The sequence below is a fragment of the Leguminivora glycinivorella genome, chromosome 14, assembly GCF_023078275.1.
Source record: "Leguminivora glycinivorella isolate SPB_JAAS2020 chromosome 14, LegGlyc_1.1, whole genome shotgun sequence".
Classification (NCBI taxonomy): Eukaryota; Metazoa; Arthropoda; class Insecta; order Lepidoptera; family Tortricidae; genus Leguminivora; species Leguminivora glycinivorella.
The window spans coordinates 19609354-19626925 of NC_062984.1; positions in this window are offsets into that span (position 1 = coordinate 19609354).

Here is a 17572-nt window from a genome sequence, read left to right on the forward strand (position 1 = left end):
CAAGTGCAAACATACGTATCAAAATAATCGTCTCATAAATATGGTACGACGCTCTTATTACACCGGACTAAGATGCTATAGGACATATTTTTGAGTAAGATGTGTACACCCATATTTTTACACTTGACTGTACTTACTTCTGGCCCCGTAACCGAATGGCATTTCTGCGACGCAAAACGACACCGTAACGCCGTGGCTTGCGTGGGCGACGGTCGCGCATGGTCGCGCGACGGCGATGCGACGCATACGAAATCAAACCTTATCGATATGGAAGTATGAGACGCGACGGCGACGGTCGCGTGACCGTCGCGCGACCGTCGCCCACGCAAGAAACGGCGTAACGCCGAAGAAATCTAGTATGGCTCTGTTGCGCCAATACGCAACAGCGATAGATAGATAGCTACGAAAGAGATATTATCGTGAACATTTCGTGAGCGTTTGTGTATTCGGCTTCGCACACTGAAGCGTTACATGGTCCTCTACTTTTGATGCTAACTGTACCCTATCGGCAAACTCAGGTGCGACTTTTTATCATTTTAACAATTTTTAACCATAAAAGAAAATTAAACAACTGTCAGCGGTAATAAAATGCTGACTTTGAAAAATGGCTTGCTGTACCGTAAAAGCTATTAAAATTTTAAAATATTCCAGCTGCTTTTAATATGCAATGCATATTTTTATCCTATACTTTACAATTTTATAATAGGTTTTGCAAGAAATACGTGATGAAAATTTAATTTTCACCACAACAACTGGTAAAGACTCTATTCTTTGAAAACGGATGAGAAAGAGGTTACTAAAATCAAAAGGACCTATTTGGAGAGACCAATTGGATGCCGTCCTGCTGGTCACTTAAAATATCGTTGTTCGGATAGAGTGGAGGTAGTTGATGGAGGTAGACCTCCGTGAGCTCGGCGTCGGCGAAAGCTGGCGCGATACCGCTCAAGACCGAGCAAAGTGGCGTGCTCTTGTGTCGGAGGCCAAAACTCATTGTGGGTTATCGCGACACACACACGGTTTTACACTAACTACTTCTTCTTCTTCAGGTGCCATATCCTCTTCGGATGTCGGCTACCAAAGTCCGGAACTCCTCTCTATTTGCAGTTTTTCTGCCTAGCGCGGCAGCGTCTATTCCCGTCCAGCTCCTAAGGTTATCCATCCAGGTTATTTTAACTACTAACTTGAAGTAAGTAGTTAGTGTAAAACCTCACCGAAATCGATCTAATTGAGTACCCGTTGGTATTTTACGATTCTTCAGACATACATTAGCACTAAACATAACGCCGCTCTTTTTGCGTCGCAGATTAAAAATTAGTGAAATAATGTAAAAAGAGCAAATTAAATACTCCCCACGATGTATAAACAGTAGGGTGGAGCGAAAAAACACTTTTCTGGAATTAGCAAATCTAATAGTTATCAATCAATGCCCCTTAGTCTATGAAGCCTTTGTGCAAATTTTCAGCTTTTTAAATCAACATCTTCAGCCTCCGCATTAGGTTTGAAATTTTGAAAAACTCATACAAACCTGAAAATTCAACTTTCAGATAAAAAAAATTTTTCGACAGTATTATGTTCAGTATACATTATTGATACATATTATTACAAGAAATTACCAAAAGTTGCGAAAATAGCGTCAAAAATCGCCAAAGTTTGCCTAGTTTCAGTACATTGGCCAAAATAGCCGCTAAAATACTGAAAATTGGCGATTTTTAACGCTATTTTCGCAACTTTTGGTAGTTTCTTGTAATAATATGTATCAATAATGTATACTGAACATAATGTTGCCGAAAAAAAATTTTTATCTGGAAGTTGAATTTTCAGGTTTGTATGAGATTTTCAAAATTTCAAACCTAATGCGGAGGCTGAAGATGTTGATTTAAAAAGCAGAAATTTTGCACATAGGTTTCATAGACTAAGGGGCATTGAATGATAACTATTAGGTTTGCTAATTCCAGAAAAGTGTTTTTTCGCTCCACCCTAATAAACAGTATCCGTTGTCTGAAATAACTTAGAACTTCTGTCGTATAAGAAGATACGCCAGCCGGTCTCACCGAAGTGACAATCTGTGTCGCTACGTGGCGACCGAAACGTAGTCTGACTATCGCGCCACTACGAAACGCTAACGTGTAGTATGTGTATCATACCTTACCCATACGCGTGCGTAGCTTACTATACAATGGCATATACTTCTTATTTAAAACCGAATAAACGTATACCTACTCCATCCTAAGTAGTTGTCATTTACTCTACACATCACATGGCGGCCCTGCCAGTGCGGCCTCTCGCTGCACTAGCGGCCCGCTGCGCCAGTCATAATTAATGACCGAGAACTTTGGTGAAAAACGTGTAATTGTCATTTAATCTACACATCACAAGCGAAGCGTAACCGATCGCGACGTTGGCTAGATATCCTGAAACTCCTGAATCTCGGTGGCAGCATCTGTCTCGCACGCGCCGCAAACGAGCAAAGTTTGCGGGCCGTTGTTTTATATACTATAACTTATAAAACTGAACCTGTCCTTGTCGATCATCATCATGTTTACCATTAATCTTATTAGGTTTTTTGTAAAAATGTAAATACAATCTTCAATATATTGATTTATATACTAACACGATTTGCACTCATAATTTTAGAACAAAACGGGACTTAATAGCGTAAACACTTAGGTACCTATATTTATATTTGGCCCGAAGTTTCGAACATCACATGTTCGTGGTCACGGGTAGACTCATAATGTGATGTGCGAAACGTCGGGCCAAATATAAAATATAAGTGTTTACGCGATTAAGTCCCGTTTTGTTCTAAAATTACAATATTCAATTTTAGTCAATAGCCCGTTTTACGGTAAATTAAAAGTGCATGGAAATCGGATTTAAACTATTGGAGAACTAGACGCTACACTACAGATAGGCAGACATTTTATGCACTCGCCGATCATAGTTTACGATCGCTTGACGACCGGTATGGCCTAGTTTGTAGTGACCCTGGAAGCCGAGGTCCAGGGTTCGAATCCCGATAAGGGCAAGATATATAAACACCGATAATTTACCTATGTAATAAACAGGGTACGTAGCCGAATGGCACAAACGCTCACAAAACGCTCACGAAACGAAACGCTCGTAGATATCTATCTCTATCGCTCTTGCGTATTGGCGCGACAGAGCCATACTACCTTTCGCGGCTTTCGTTTTCGTTTCGCGTCGGAGAAATGCCATTCGGCTACACTCGCAGGTATGTATATCGTATCCTAGTACCCACAGTAAAAGCTATGTTTATATTGAGACTAGGTCGATTTGTGCAAGATGTTCTACAATATACTTATATTTATTACTTGATGGTGACTTCCAGCGATGAGACCATCGTTGGAAGTCACCAGCAACACGCTGATATGAGGCCATTTCGTGGCACTATAGTTATTTGTTTTACAAGGGGGCAAAGTAGTTGTTTAACCGCACGTGCCAATATTGATACCTGAGCAAGTGAAAGATTCCAATATTGAACCGCGAGCGTAGCGAGTGGTTCAAAAAGTGGAATCTTGAGCGTTGCGAGGGTATCAAGGCACGAAGGTTAAACAAACTTTGCCACCGAGTGAAAAACAAAATTTTTCACCACACCAACACGAATAAAATACTGGCTATAAAACATCAAAATAAATCAAATCCATCAATTTATTCAATATTTATGATTCAAAATCATCGTTTATAGGTAAAATCTAGCAGGCAGATTAAGACATCGAGTTAAAATATGTATGAAATTACTTTGCTCCCTTGTGGATAAAATGCAATTTTGCTATCTGTTTTCGAATAGCAAAGAAGGCCTTTACCAGTTGGTGTTCTTTTCTGTTTTGTTGAAATGTGTATTTTGTCTTGCCTGTGTTCACGAATAAATATAAGACCATGATTTATCGGTTTTTCAGGCACGCATCGAAGGAAATCGCCTCGTTAAAGAAGATACGCCGACAAACTATTTCCGTGGCACCATCTGTCCTGCACGCCCCGCAAATGAGCTAAGTTTGCGGGACGTTCCTTGCAACTTATAAAACTTAAGTTAGACTATTATTAAGCATATGTCGAAGTGTACTAAGGGTCCCATGTTTGTGAAAGTACAATGACATTTGCTTGTGTTTTTATAAGAATTACCAAATCATTCTTAGTGTAATTAAGGCCTGAGTAGACTCTCGGAGCGGAATGTTTAGCGGTAGGCTTGTGTAGGACATGTACTAATAGTACAAAAGACATGATTCCCTGCACTGTACTAGACCGAACTACTCCCAAGTGATTCTGCTCTCTAGTACATTTAGTACACTCACACACGCGCAACAGAATGGGAGCGAAAGGAGCGAAGAGCCGAGGAATGACAATGACAGCAAAGCGATCCTTGTGATCCTACCGAAACCGACCGAGAGCGCGCGAAAACGGCCGATCAGATCAGCTCTCGGCTAGTACGATCGAGCGTTACTGTACGCCATATGCACAATTTATTTCTCGCTATCTCAATGGACTACTGTCCTAAATGTCCTAAAAGAACGAACTAGTACACTTCGGAGATCGTACTAGTTGGGAGCGATCTTTTCAGTGAACGAGCAGGCGCAACTCTATTTAGCGGGGCGGCAAGCGTGCGTCCGGCGTCCACCCTATGCAGCGTCGACTCCGGACACTTGTATGAGCTTCAATCGTTTGACTTGCATGCCGTACGCCCGCCCCGCTGCACGCTCAATATGAGCGTGCACTCATGCTTATGCTAAGCGTCAAGTTGGGACTTTTGGCTTGGCTTAATAGTGTATATATAGCTCGACGCTTAAATTTTTTTCAACAATTGAAAATTTTCTCTTGAAGTCGGTACCTAACAAGTCGAAACTAACTGCCCTATGCAGCGAAAGAAGTAAAAAAATAAACACACTTCTAATAGGTACCAACTAACATATTTCTTTTTATATTTAAGCTCCTATTTGTTATAGGGCAAGTAAACTATAAATCAAGGCTGACAAGTCATTAATAACAACCAAAAATTCGAAAAATAATCATAGTGATCGAAGTTTCGAAGGTAAAAATAGTAATTAATCAATTGCTTGAAATAACCTTCATTAAATAATGTTAAGCAGACGTTTTGTGGCATACAGGTACAACAAAATATGAATTTGATATAGATTGCTCGTTTTGGTTGCGAGTGAAATGCACTGCTTGCACTGACAGTAATTAATACCTAAGTACTTTTTTTTATACCACGTCGGTGGCAAACGGTCCGCCTGATGAAAAGCGGTCACTGCGGTAGTATAGAAAATATCTTCGTACAAAGTTGGAGTTTTTCAATGATTCAGGGACAAATCGTGTTGTCCTTATATAATCAGTATTTTAAAGGTTTTTATTACAAAATGTTATTTCCTATGGTCGATACAAAATTGCAAAATATTCTCAACGTATTTTTGACCAAGCTGTAGTGCGTATCAAATGCACTACACGCTTTTCCAAGATCAAAACTGTTGGAGCTGGCCATCAGGTTTGTATGAAATTGTTCTATGTATTCAAATGTAATTTGAATGTTTTGACAAACTTCAATAAAAATAGTCCAAGAGGAATATTTGTTTTATTAGAAACATAATATTAAGCCAATTACTTGTTTTTGAATTCCACCCTTTGAGGTGCCAGGCTCAATTCTCCTATTGATTTTTATGCAGTGGCACAGTATAATAAAGAGTACTATCGTATATAGCCACTCCCGCTCCCCACTAGAGATGGGTAGTGAGTAAATACTCAAGAGTAAATATCGAGTAAATACTCAGTATTTACTCAAAATACCCGTATTTACTCGTTTTTACTCAAATTGGTGGGTATAAACTATTTAGCGTGCTGAAATGGAAATACAAATTAGAAATATTGGTGTATTTTGTTATCGGCTACTAAGTTAAGTGATCAAATTTATATGAATTTTATTTTAAAGACGTGCTCTCCATACATGTAACTATTTTTCACAAAAATAAAATTCAGAAATTACCAGTGTCTTATACATCATCTGATAGGTCTTTAAAAATTAATTGAATGTTTCTAAAAAAGTACATACATACAGTCATACATACATACATACAATCACGCCTGTATCCCATGAAGGGGTAGGCAGAGCACATGAAACTACTTAAGTTTCAGTGCCACTCTTGGCAAATAAGGGATCGATAGAAAACGAAAAAGTTTTTTAATAATATAAACAGTTTTGGAATAAAACGATAATTAAGGCCGAAATAATGTTTATACCTTTATAACTTTCGAATTCGTTGATTGAAAAATATCCAGAAACCGTCAAATTATTGTCCATATAATACAAAACACAAAACTAGTACTTTAAACGTCATCAGCTGAGCCATTTTTGAGTTTTCTTTAGAAAACCCTTAATAAAAGGTCGTAAGTGCCACATTAACAATCACTTCCGAACGTCATGCCGTTATCTAGAACATCAATTTAATTTAAGTCTCATACTTTTACTGTAAATACCTGCTTTTTTAAAACAAAACTGCTAACTAAACATTATAACTATTTTTTTCTCACAATGATTACCTCTTTTTCGACAAACTAAGACTCCCATAAGCTTCTAATAATATAAATATAATTTAAACATGTCTTCACAGTTAAAATAAACACGACTAATTACTTTAATCTCATTTTTTTAATTATTTTTAGGTAACAGTTTCTACTCACCCAAATGAGTAAATACGAGTATTTACTCGGTGCTTTGAGTAAATTACGGGTAAATACTCAGTATTTACTCACCCCTACCCATCTCTACTCCCCACTGAAAGTCCGCTCCGCTCTCTGTTACGTGTTACCTCACAGTTGTTACTGCCTGTCAAAAAAATGCGACCAGTCGACCTGTCATATCTCACTCATACAAGCATAGTACGCGTTCACCTAACACGAGCTTAGACTGTGTGCGCAGGAACGCGCCTCTTTCATAATTTGATGGCAGTGGGTCGAAATAGTGGGCATATATCGGTTAAATCCATACCAATTTTATAATCTGAATACAACTCGTAGTAAAAAAATAGCCGTATAACGATGATCAGCCTTATAAATAACGGCATCGTATGCCGCGTGTCAGAATTGCGTGATTTACAGCGTGCGAAATTCGACTCACGGCGCTGCGTGTCCGGGGGACTTAATCCGAATGCGAGTGGAAAGGGGCGAGTGTTAGATTGTTGAGTCAAGGTTTATAAATAATGGATTTTTCACCACACCAACTGGCAAAGGCTCTCTTTAATCTTCGAAAACTGATAGCAAAATTGCGTTTTATCCACAAGAGTGCAAAGTAATTTCATACAAATTTTAACTTGATGTCTTAAGCTAACTGTTAGAATTTACGTCCCTTACCAAAAAAATTTTGCTTCGAAATTATTTAGTCTGATGTTTTATAGTCAGAATTTTGTGTTCCACTCGGTGGCAAAGTTGGCAAATAACTATTTATTTCTCTATTAAATACTATCAGATAGGCTGAAAACTTTAACTTAATTTAACTAACTTTACGTTTAGGTACATACCGTCACTACTTTGAAAAAAACTTGTATCTTCGTCTGTCAATGAAAAGAAAATTGTAGTAAGTATGTATGGAATGCATATAGACTTACTGCGTTTTAACTTCGAGGAGAAGCATGAAATACGAGATTTTTTCAAAGTAGTGACAATATATCTATATAAAGATACTACTATGCGTGAAGACAGTGCGAAACATCATGTGATTGCCAGTCGCTTTTCGGTAAACATATAACAAAACATCGTGAGGAAACCGGACTTATTCCAATAAGGCCTAGTTTTCGGGTTGGAAGGTCAGATGGCAGTCGCTTTTAACTGTTGCCTACGCCAAATCTTAGGATTAGTTGTCGAAGCGGATCCAGGCTCCAATGAGTCGCGGCGAATGCCGGGATAACGCAAGGAGGATGATGAGTACTTTGATAATTCCCGAAGTAAAGATATAAATACACATATACTTATGTATATAAAAAAATATATATATATTGGGGACACCTTACACAGATCAACTTAGCCCCAAACTAAACAAAGCTTGTACTATGGGTGCTAAGCGACAGGAAAACATCCATGACTCAGGAACAAATATCTGTGCTCATCACATAAATAAATGCCCTTACCAGGATTCGAACCCAGGACCGCGGCTCAGCAGGCAGGTTCACTACCGACTGAGCCAGACCGGTAAAGATCCAGACCGGCCAGATAAGTAATATGTTTAATATTTAATATAATATGTTTCGTACAAATTACCTAACTCATAATTATATTTATAATATTGATTATCGGGAGGTCATAGTTGGTATTTTCGTCCACATTTTTGCGGTGTATTGGAATATACTTAGTCGGGTTCCTATCGGGCCCAGGGGATGCCGCAGAGGGGATAAGGGTTGCAACCATCTTATAATTAAGACGCAAAAGGCTTTTATTACACAAGCCTTATATATATTATACTAGCTTTTGCCCGCGGCTTCCCTCGCGTTAGAAAGAGACAGAAAGTAGCCTATGTCACACTCCACCCCTTCAACTATCTCCACTTAAAAAAAAACACGTCAATTCGTCGCTCCGTTTTGTCGTGAAAGACGGACAAACAACCAGACACACACACTTTCCCATTGATTATATTATATCATATAGTTATATATTATATTATACTTTGGTCTTTATACCTAATGCTAATGATGTCTTTGCCATGACTTCATTAATTTTTGACGACCGGTCTGGCGTAGTCGGTAGTGACCCTGCCTGCTACGCCGATGGTCCTAGTTCGATCCCGTTCAGGGCATTTTATTTGTGTAATGAATACAAACAATTGATTGCCAAGTAATTCGATGTTGATTCAAAGGTGAACGACGCTATTAACATTAATTTTAACTTAAATGATGATATTTCCGTCCATTGATGATGAAGATTTTAGGCACAACTGGCACATCCGGCACATTAGGCACTATTTGCCATTTAACAACACAGCGCATGCGTTAAAATCGGGACAATAAAACTCAGAGCGCAGCGTCAGAGGGGATCAGTCAGCTAGGGAACGTTGAGGTGCTCACTTCAGAAGAATTGGTGAAGTCATTCGACTAGGGAGCATTGAAGGGAACACATCAGTAGTTTAAGAAGGAAGCGGACTTGAGGCACGAGCATTGAGAGGTTGGAGACTGGCGAGAAGGTATCTTGGTAAATTAGACTTGAAGACTACAAGTAAGTGTCCAGATTGTTTATTTTGAATGTGTTTATATTTGTAATTTTAGATTAATGCTATTATCTGAAGGTGATAAATTTTAATATTGGTACTTATTCATTTCATATGAACAAGATATTCATGAATGTTATATTTATGTGGTAATTATTTAAAGACGTACAAATTTCAATTTATTTATTACATACAATTAACTCTAACGGTTAATTTGGAATATTATTGATTGAGATCTGAATATCTCTAATATGACTACTACATGAAACAAAATAGATACATAAAATATTACACACATTTACTTTATGTATATACACTTCTATTAGCTAGAATCTCTTTGGGTGATTAGAAGGATCTCCATACTATAGTCTCACTCCTAAGTAAAATAATTTTGCTATTCCAATGAAAGTAGGATTAATAACTTTATTTATTGTTCATAGCATGTAAACTTTATTAGAGTCAAAGGATAACTTGTGGGAATTAATACTAATACTAAATACAAGGGAGGCATAGGACATCTATGGATGTTAGGATCCTGTCGCTATCAAGGAAAATCATTGATATAAAAATAAGATTGTTCACAAAAGTTGAATCATTGATACTGGCCTCGAGATTGGCAGACTTTGGAATCATCATTCCATTTTCATAATATGGTTAACGATAACGTTGTCTGGGAGACCAAACAATTCTAGCATTGACTAGTGAAACACGATGTCAAGCAATGGACCACTATACTCGGAACGTGGGAAATTGCACGCATATAGAATTTATACTTTGGGATCTTGGACAACTTTCGATGGCTAAGGCCGAACCAAAATATATATATGGGATGGCGTGTGAGTCTAGGGATTTGTCGTTCGAAAGGCTAGTTCAATGAAGTATTTGTCTTAGTATCAAAAGAAGGTCAATGAATAGGCCCAATAATGGGTATCAAAATAGATATTCTGTTTCCTTGATAGACCAGGGGTAGGCAGAGCAGTTTCCATCCTGACGGTAGAGGACGGAGGAGGTAGAAAAGGAAACAAACAGAGCTTCAGCTATCCACTGACTCTGAAAGTGACTGTGGGGCACTGAGTGAAGGCGCATGTCCAAAATCCCGCAACTATTCAGTTGCAAAACGGGGTAAAGGCCGACCGCCCACATCAGGCCGTTTCGTGGACTTTGGAAAACCCCAGGCGGAAGTAAGCGCAGAAAAAGCTCGCGAGAGACAGATCCAAGAAGAGAGAAACATGGCTGCCATTAACAAGTCGGCAGAAGCTGTAGCTCGAGAGAAAGCCGAGCGCATAATGAATCGGCAGCTTCCCACTGGTAGTCAGCCCGGAGAGCTGACATCGGCTACCATAGGCCAAAAAGTGCAAGATGCCCTCAGCGCCATCATATACGTGACGAATACCTCGGGTCACCTGAAAGGCACCCACCAAAAAAAACTCAATGAGTCAGTCGAGGCTATCAGTGGGGCTTTTGTTGAGCTCAGGTCTCGCACTGCCACGGAGGAGGTTGCTCGCCTGGAAGCTTCAAATGCCCAACTCTGCTGGCAACTGGCGGAGCTAAGGAAACAAGTAGACGAGATGCGAAGTCAGCCTGCAGCGGTTGCGGAGGTTGACATTCGCCGTATAATGGAGGATGTATCGCGCTCCTCCCGTGAGATATTTAGCAATATGCTAAATGCCCGAATTGAGGGCTTAGAAAATCGGCTCCTGCCAGAACCACGACTTCGGCCTCCACTGGCAGCTGATAGCAGAGCAGCGGAAACAGCACACACTGAACCACTGTTTCAAGCTTCGGCGAGTGAGGCGACGTCATCCCAACCAGTAGCTAGTTCGGCTCAGGGCTCTGCTCCGCCCTCCACCGCCGGGAAACAAAAGCCTAAGTCGAAAGGCAAAAAGGGTAACCGAGTTAGTTTGGCTGCCCAAGAGGCAGCAGTAGCCAGACAAATACCCTTCTCAGAAGCGAACCCAACGCCCGCCAAGTCAAATTGGAGTGCAGTGGTGGGTAAAAGAAAAAAGAAGAAGAAGGCTGGGGAAGTGGCCAATGCTCCCAAAGCTACTAGCTCCCCAAAAATGAGCTTTAGACGGAAGAGGAAACTGAATCCGCCCCGCACGGCTGCAATCACATTGACGCTGAAGCCGGAGGCAGTTGATAAGGGGTCCAGTATGAAACTGTACTGGCCGAAGCGAAAAAACGCATCCAACTGGAGGAACTCGGAATCTGTTCGGTTCTCTTCCGAACAGCGGCGACTGGTGCCCGAATGCTGGAATTGCCTGCGGACACCAAAGATGCCGAGAAAGCAGCGGACAAACTAGCCGAAAAACTACGCGATGCTATCGGTGCCGAGGTCTATATCCAGCGACCTGTGAAACGAGCCGAAATACGGGTCACGGGGCTGGATGACTCGGTAACTAGCGAAGAAGTTGTCGCTGCCGTAGCAGACGTTGGAGACTGTCCGCCTGAAACCATCAGGTCTGGAGTGATTTCGCAAAGCCAAAGCGGTTCTGGGTCACTGTGGTTAAGTTGCCCAGTACTTGCCGCTAAGAAAATCACTGAAAGTGGACGAATAAAAGTTGGCTGGATTTCTGCGCGGGTAGTGCTACTAGAAGCACAGCCTCTGCGCTGCTACAGGTGTCTAGAGACGGGTCACGTCGGAGCTAAATGCGACAGAGGCATAGACCGCAGCCAACTGTGCTACCGCTGCGGTAAACCCGGCCACAAGGCCCGAGAATGCACGGCCGAACCGAACTGCGTCATTTGCAGCGCTGCGGGAAAACCAGCAGAACACCGAATAGGCGCGAAAGGTTGCCAGAACGAGAAGGCTCATAATGGCAAGTCTGGAGGAAAGAAGAAAAGAACCGGCCCAGTAGCCCGTCCGTCTTCTCAGCCAGCCGCTGTGGAGGAAGAAATGGATACCGCCCAATAAAATGGCCCTCAACATTCTTCAGGCGAACATAAACCACTGCGCCGCGGCTCAGGACCTGCTACTCCAAACCATGGCCGAGTGGGGAACAACGGTAGCCATAGTCTCGGAACCTTATTTCTGTCCAAACCGGAACGACTGGGCGACAGACTTAGACGAAACAGTGGCGGTCATTGCCCCTGCCGTGGCTGGATCCCCAGCCATCGACAAGACTGTGAGAGGCAGAGGATTTGTCCTCGCGGTTATTGGAGAAATTGCTGTCCTTGGGGTCTACCTCTCACCCAATCGCACCCTTGCCGAGTTCGAAAGATCACTCACAGATGCCGGAGCCTTGGTAGGGCAAATATCTCCCATCCCTGTCCTAGTCGCCGGGGATTTTAATGCAAAGTCGACAGCGTGGGGAGGTCCTGTGAATGACGTCCGAGGGGAAATGCTCGTGGAGTGGGCGTTCTCCCTGGGGCTAACGGTTCTCAACACCGGGTCGGAGAGCACGTGCGTGAGGCCTCAAGGTGAGTCCATAGTGGATATCACTTTCGTATCCAATGCCTTGGCACATCGCGTCCTTGACTGGAGAGTGGAGGTTGGGGTAGAGACCCTGTCGGACCACCGATACATTCGATATGGTGTCACAACCCTTCCGGTCAATCAGCGTGAAAACCGACCCGCTCGCGGGAACAATCCCAGGTGGATGGTATCGAAGCTGGACAGGCAGCTCGCAAAGGAGGCAGCTATCGTCGAGTCCTGGGGTACCATTTTTGTGCCAGGAGAGGCGGCACAAGTGGAGCACTGGGCCGAACATCTTGGCGCCAGTCTGACTCGAGTCTGTGACGCGTCGATGCCGAGGGCTAAGCCTTTCTCGCCGAAACGTCGCGTGTACTGGTGGCGACCTGAACTCCGGCAAATGCGGAACGCTTGCGTGACTGCGCGTCGCCAGTATACACGATATAGGAGGAGACATATCCGGGACCAGGCCGAGGAAGAGGCCTTGTACGATTTGTACAGAGAATCTCGTACAACTCTGAAGAAGGCCATTGCGCAAGCAAAAGAGACGGCTTGGGAGGAATGGCTCGAGACTCTTGAAAGAGATCCTTGGGGAAAGCCGTATCGGGCTGTTAGGAAAAAGCTCCGACCCTGGGAACCCCCACTGACCAGCAGTCTCCAGCCAGACCTCCTGGAACGAGTTGTCGGTGCTCTGTTTCCTGAAAGGGGAGCATTTGTGCCGCCAGCCATGGCACCCAACATAAGACCGCCGGAAGTGGTGACAGAAGTACCGCCAGTCACGGAAGTGGAGCTCAGTGTTGCCGTCTTAAAGCTCCGGTCAAAAAAGACGGCTCCTGGGCCAGACGGCATACCCGGGCGCGCACTGGTAGTCGCACTCAGCGAGCTCGAAAACGAAATCAGAGGCCTGTTTACCTCGTGCCTGACTCATGGTCGGTTTCCTAATAGGTGGAAAACGGGTAAGCTGGTGCTCCTCCGAAAGGAAGGGCGCCCGCCCGATCAGCCGTCGGCCTACCGCCCCATAGTGCTGCTCGACGAGACGAGCAAGCTCTTCGAGCGGATAATCGCGTCTCGCCTCGTCAGGAGCATGAACCCGGGCCTAAGCGACTGCCAATACGGCTTCCGCCCGCAGCGCTCAACTCTGGATGCGATCGCTCGGGTAAGGGTCTTTGCGGAGGAAGAGGTTTCCCAGGGTGGGGTTGTGATGTCTGTGTCGCTTGACATCTCTAACGCCTTTAACACCCTGCCCTGGGAAACAATCAAAGCGGCGCTTAAATACCACAGCGTGCCAGAATACCTGCAAAGCATTGTAGCTGACTACTTTGCCGGGCGCGCTGTGGTGTTCCCCACGAAAGATGGCTGGGGGCGAAGGCAAATGTCGTGCGGTGTTCCACAGGGCTCGGTGTTGGGGCCGCTCCTGTGGAACATCGGATATGACTGGGTCCTACGCGGGGCCACTATGCCGGGGATCAGCGTCACGTGCTACGCTGATGACACCCTCGTGTCGGCCCGTGGCAGGACCCATAGGGAGGCGGCCCATCTCGCCACAGCAGGGGTGGCATATGCTGTCCACAGGATAAGAGCGATAGGCCTCGAGGTGGCTCTTCATAAGTCAGAGGTCCTGGTGTTCCACGGACCTCGAAACAAGCCACCGGACGGGGCACAGATCATTGTGGAGGAACTTCCATCGCCGTCGGGTCGACGATGAAGTACCTGGGACTTGTCCTCGACGGTCGATGGAAGTTTGAGGAGCACTTCAAGCGCCTGGCTCCCAAATTAATAGCTGCAGCTGGAGCGCTGGGTCGAATCCTCCCAAACCTAGGCGGGCCAGGAGGGCCTGCAGGCGGCTCTATGTAAGTGTGGTGCGCTCGATGGCGCTTTACGGGGCTCCTATTTGGGCAGACACCCTGAGACCTCGGAGTGCGGCCCTATTGCGTCGACCGCAGCGGGTCATAGCTCTCAGGGTGGCTCGAGCGTACCGCGACAACTCGCATGTAGCAGCCTGTCTGCTAGCCGGGAGCCCGCCATGGGACCTCGAAGCCAGGGCCCAGTCCGCGGTCTATTGGCGGTTGCTCACGGCGCGAAAGGAGGGAAACTGGCCTGCCCTCGGGAGGTCCGCCAGTGGCGTGAGGAGGCGCGGGACGACCTATACCAGCAATGGTTAGAGCGTCTGGAGATCCCGGGAGCTAGCCGGGACCTGGTGACCGCTGTTCGGCCCGTTCTGAAGGAATGGGTCGAACGCAAACATGGCGCACCCTCCTTCCACCTCACACAGCTCCTGACGGGGCACGGCTGCTTCGGATGGTACCTGAACACCCCAGGGGGTTTAGTGATGACTCATAGAAAAAAAAAAAAAAAAAAAAAAAAAAAAAAGTATTGTATACAATAGTGATATAATTAAGCTTTTCACTCTCGTACCGTACTATTAGGCCACTCAGCAAGCTTCGTGACCTAAACATGATCATCACTATTGTATAAAATGCTAATATCGTTGTCTAAGTACCTACCCACAACACAAACCATCTTGAGCTTACCGTGGGACTCAGTCAATCTGTGTTCTATAATAATGAGCCTCATATTATTATGGAAAGACTTCTTACTTAAAATTACCAGTGTTTAATAATCTCCTTGATTAAGTCTGTAATGTGCGCGGGGATAAAGACAGAAGATCGTGCCAACTGGCGAGCCGCCGAATCTGTTAATCTGCTGTGTCATATACTTAGTGGGATCTCCATATATTTAGCATTAACTTATCGTATTTATGCATAGGTAATTGCTGAACCTACTTCTTATAAACCTGGGTCATGTATTCGAAGAATTATACGGGAAATAGCGAGGGAAATTGGGTCACTTTGCCAGTTCCTGTCAATATAAATACTCGAAAACAATTTTTAACAAGCGACAACTTCCGCTAACGATATTTAGAGTTTTAATATTCAATAAAAAAATTTAATATATTCTTACGCTTCCGACGCGACGATACTACACTAGACTCTAGATTTTATCCACACACGGAATGGCAAATAATACAATACAGATTATACTTATGTGTTTCGTATGGTGTTTAGACATAATATGGATTGCAATGAGTGCAGCAAAGACGGTTTGTATTAAAAGTTTGTCTAGTTGACGGAAACTAGTATAATGATCCTATGCAGGGAAGTATGGCGACCAAAGATTAGTTAAGTTTTGTTACATTCTTCTTTGACCCAGCGACCTTACCTTAAGCACAGTATAATAAAGAGTACAATCGTATACAGTATGGCCACTCCCGCTCCCCGCTGCGCTGAAAGTGCCGCCCACCAACTCTCAGTTACCCCACAGTTACCACTTGTCAAAAACGCGAACAGTCGACCATATTTCACTCATACAAGCATAGTACGCGTTCACCTACACGAGTTTAGACTGAGTGCTAAGAACGCGCCTCTTTCTTATATTTGATCGCCAGTGTCCGAGGTGTGCCTCAATAAGTGTGTCATGCCCTCCAACACGACTGCTCGTTTCGATTCCATGTAATTTCAATTGTTTTATTTTGATATGTCACCATAATGTTAGTATCTATAGCTATACCTATCCCATAATGATTCGGGAATCATTTTGGATTAGCGCCGCACACTGCCCGTCCTTCCTCATTTGGCTGATCCCCGCGATCCGACCATAAACCATAACGCATATTAAAGACTGATAATAAAACATTTCATCCAATCTACCCATCGCAGGGGATCACGACAAAAGTCAGCGAAAATCTAAAAAAGAACGAAAATATCGCGAAAAACAAAGCGGGGCTTACCGAGCTTTTGAGAAGGGTTACTAATGGACATTTTTGTTAAAACGGGGACCGCATTTAATGATTCCGTTTTGTTTTCGGAGATAATAAATGTTCTGACGTAAATGATATCATAATGGGGGAGATTAACATATAAATAATGTGATGACAGGCAGATGGTTGCGTTTCCCGTTATTGGACATTTTGTTTTTAATGAGATTCTGCGGTTTGGATTGCTAAACGGATTCCAGTGTACGTATCCGAATGCACAAACGCTGACGATAATGTCTCTTTCATAGATATCTATCACTATTGCTCTTGAGTATTGGGGCGACAGAGCCAGACTACATTTCAGCGGCGTTTTGCATCTCAGAAATGACATTCGGCTACGGGGCCCGTTCTTTTCCCTTATTAGTTTAGGTATGTTTTTTGATCATGCTTCAAAGTAGCACGTCCCGTACACGCTAATAGGTATCATTTTCGCAATACTATAATGTTTTCATGCTAGCAAGTTGCACAAAATGATACTGAATAGTATGCTTTCACTACAAAACACTTTCTAAGCACCTCGCTCGTACTGGCACATAAAACTTAACTGTCGACGACGATTTTACTGCCGTAAATGTCAAACTCTAGGCAGAAATATCGATGGGTTTTATTTGTTCTTGTCTATAGCTATTTGTTTTACAAGGGGCAAAGTTGTTGTTTAACCGCACGTGATAATATTGATACCCGAGCAAGCGAAAGATTCCAATATTGAACCGCGAGCGTAGCGAGTCTACCAGCCATTTTAAGACATCAAGTTAAAATTTGTAAGAAATTACTTTGCACTCTTGTGGATAAAATATAATTTTGCTGTCTGTTTTTGAACAAAGAGAACTTACCAGTTGGTGTGTTGAAAAATTATTTGTACTTACTCTTTATTTATAAAAATTAAGCCTCAATAGCCTTATAAATAATTCCTGTATTTTTTAGCCTTTATAATGACTAAAGAATAAATAATAAAAGAAAACTGCTCCGTTAATGAATACGAACATGGAGATATTTGAAATGGATGAATAAAGGATAAAGGCACGCAAAAAAATCTAATTACCTTCCGTCAGACATTGTGGTACCAGAGTTAATTAACTTTAGACTTTTGAGCGCATTCTATACCGGGAAGGGCAGCGCATCTGATTGAAAAGCCCACCTACAATGC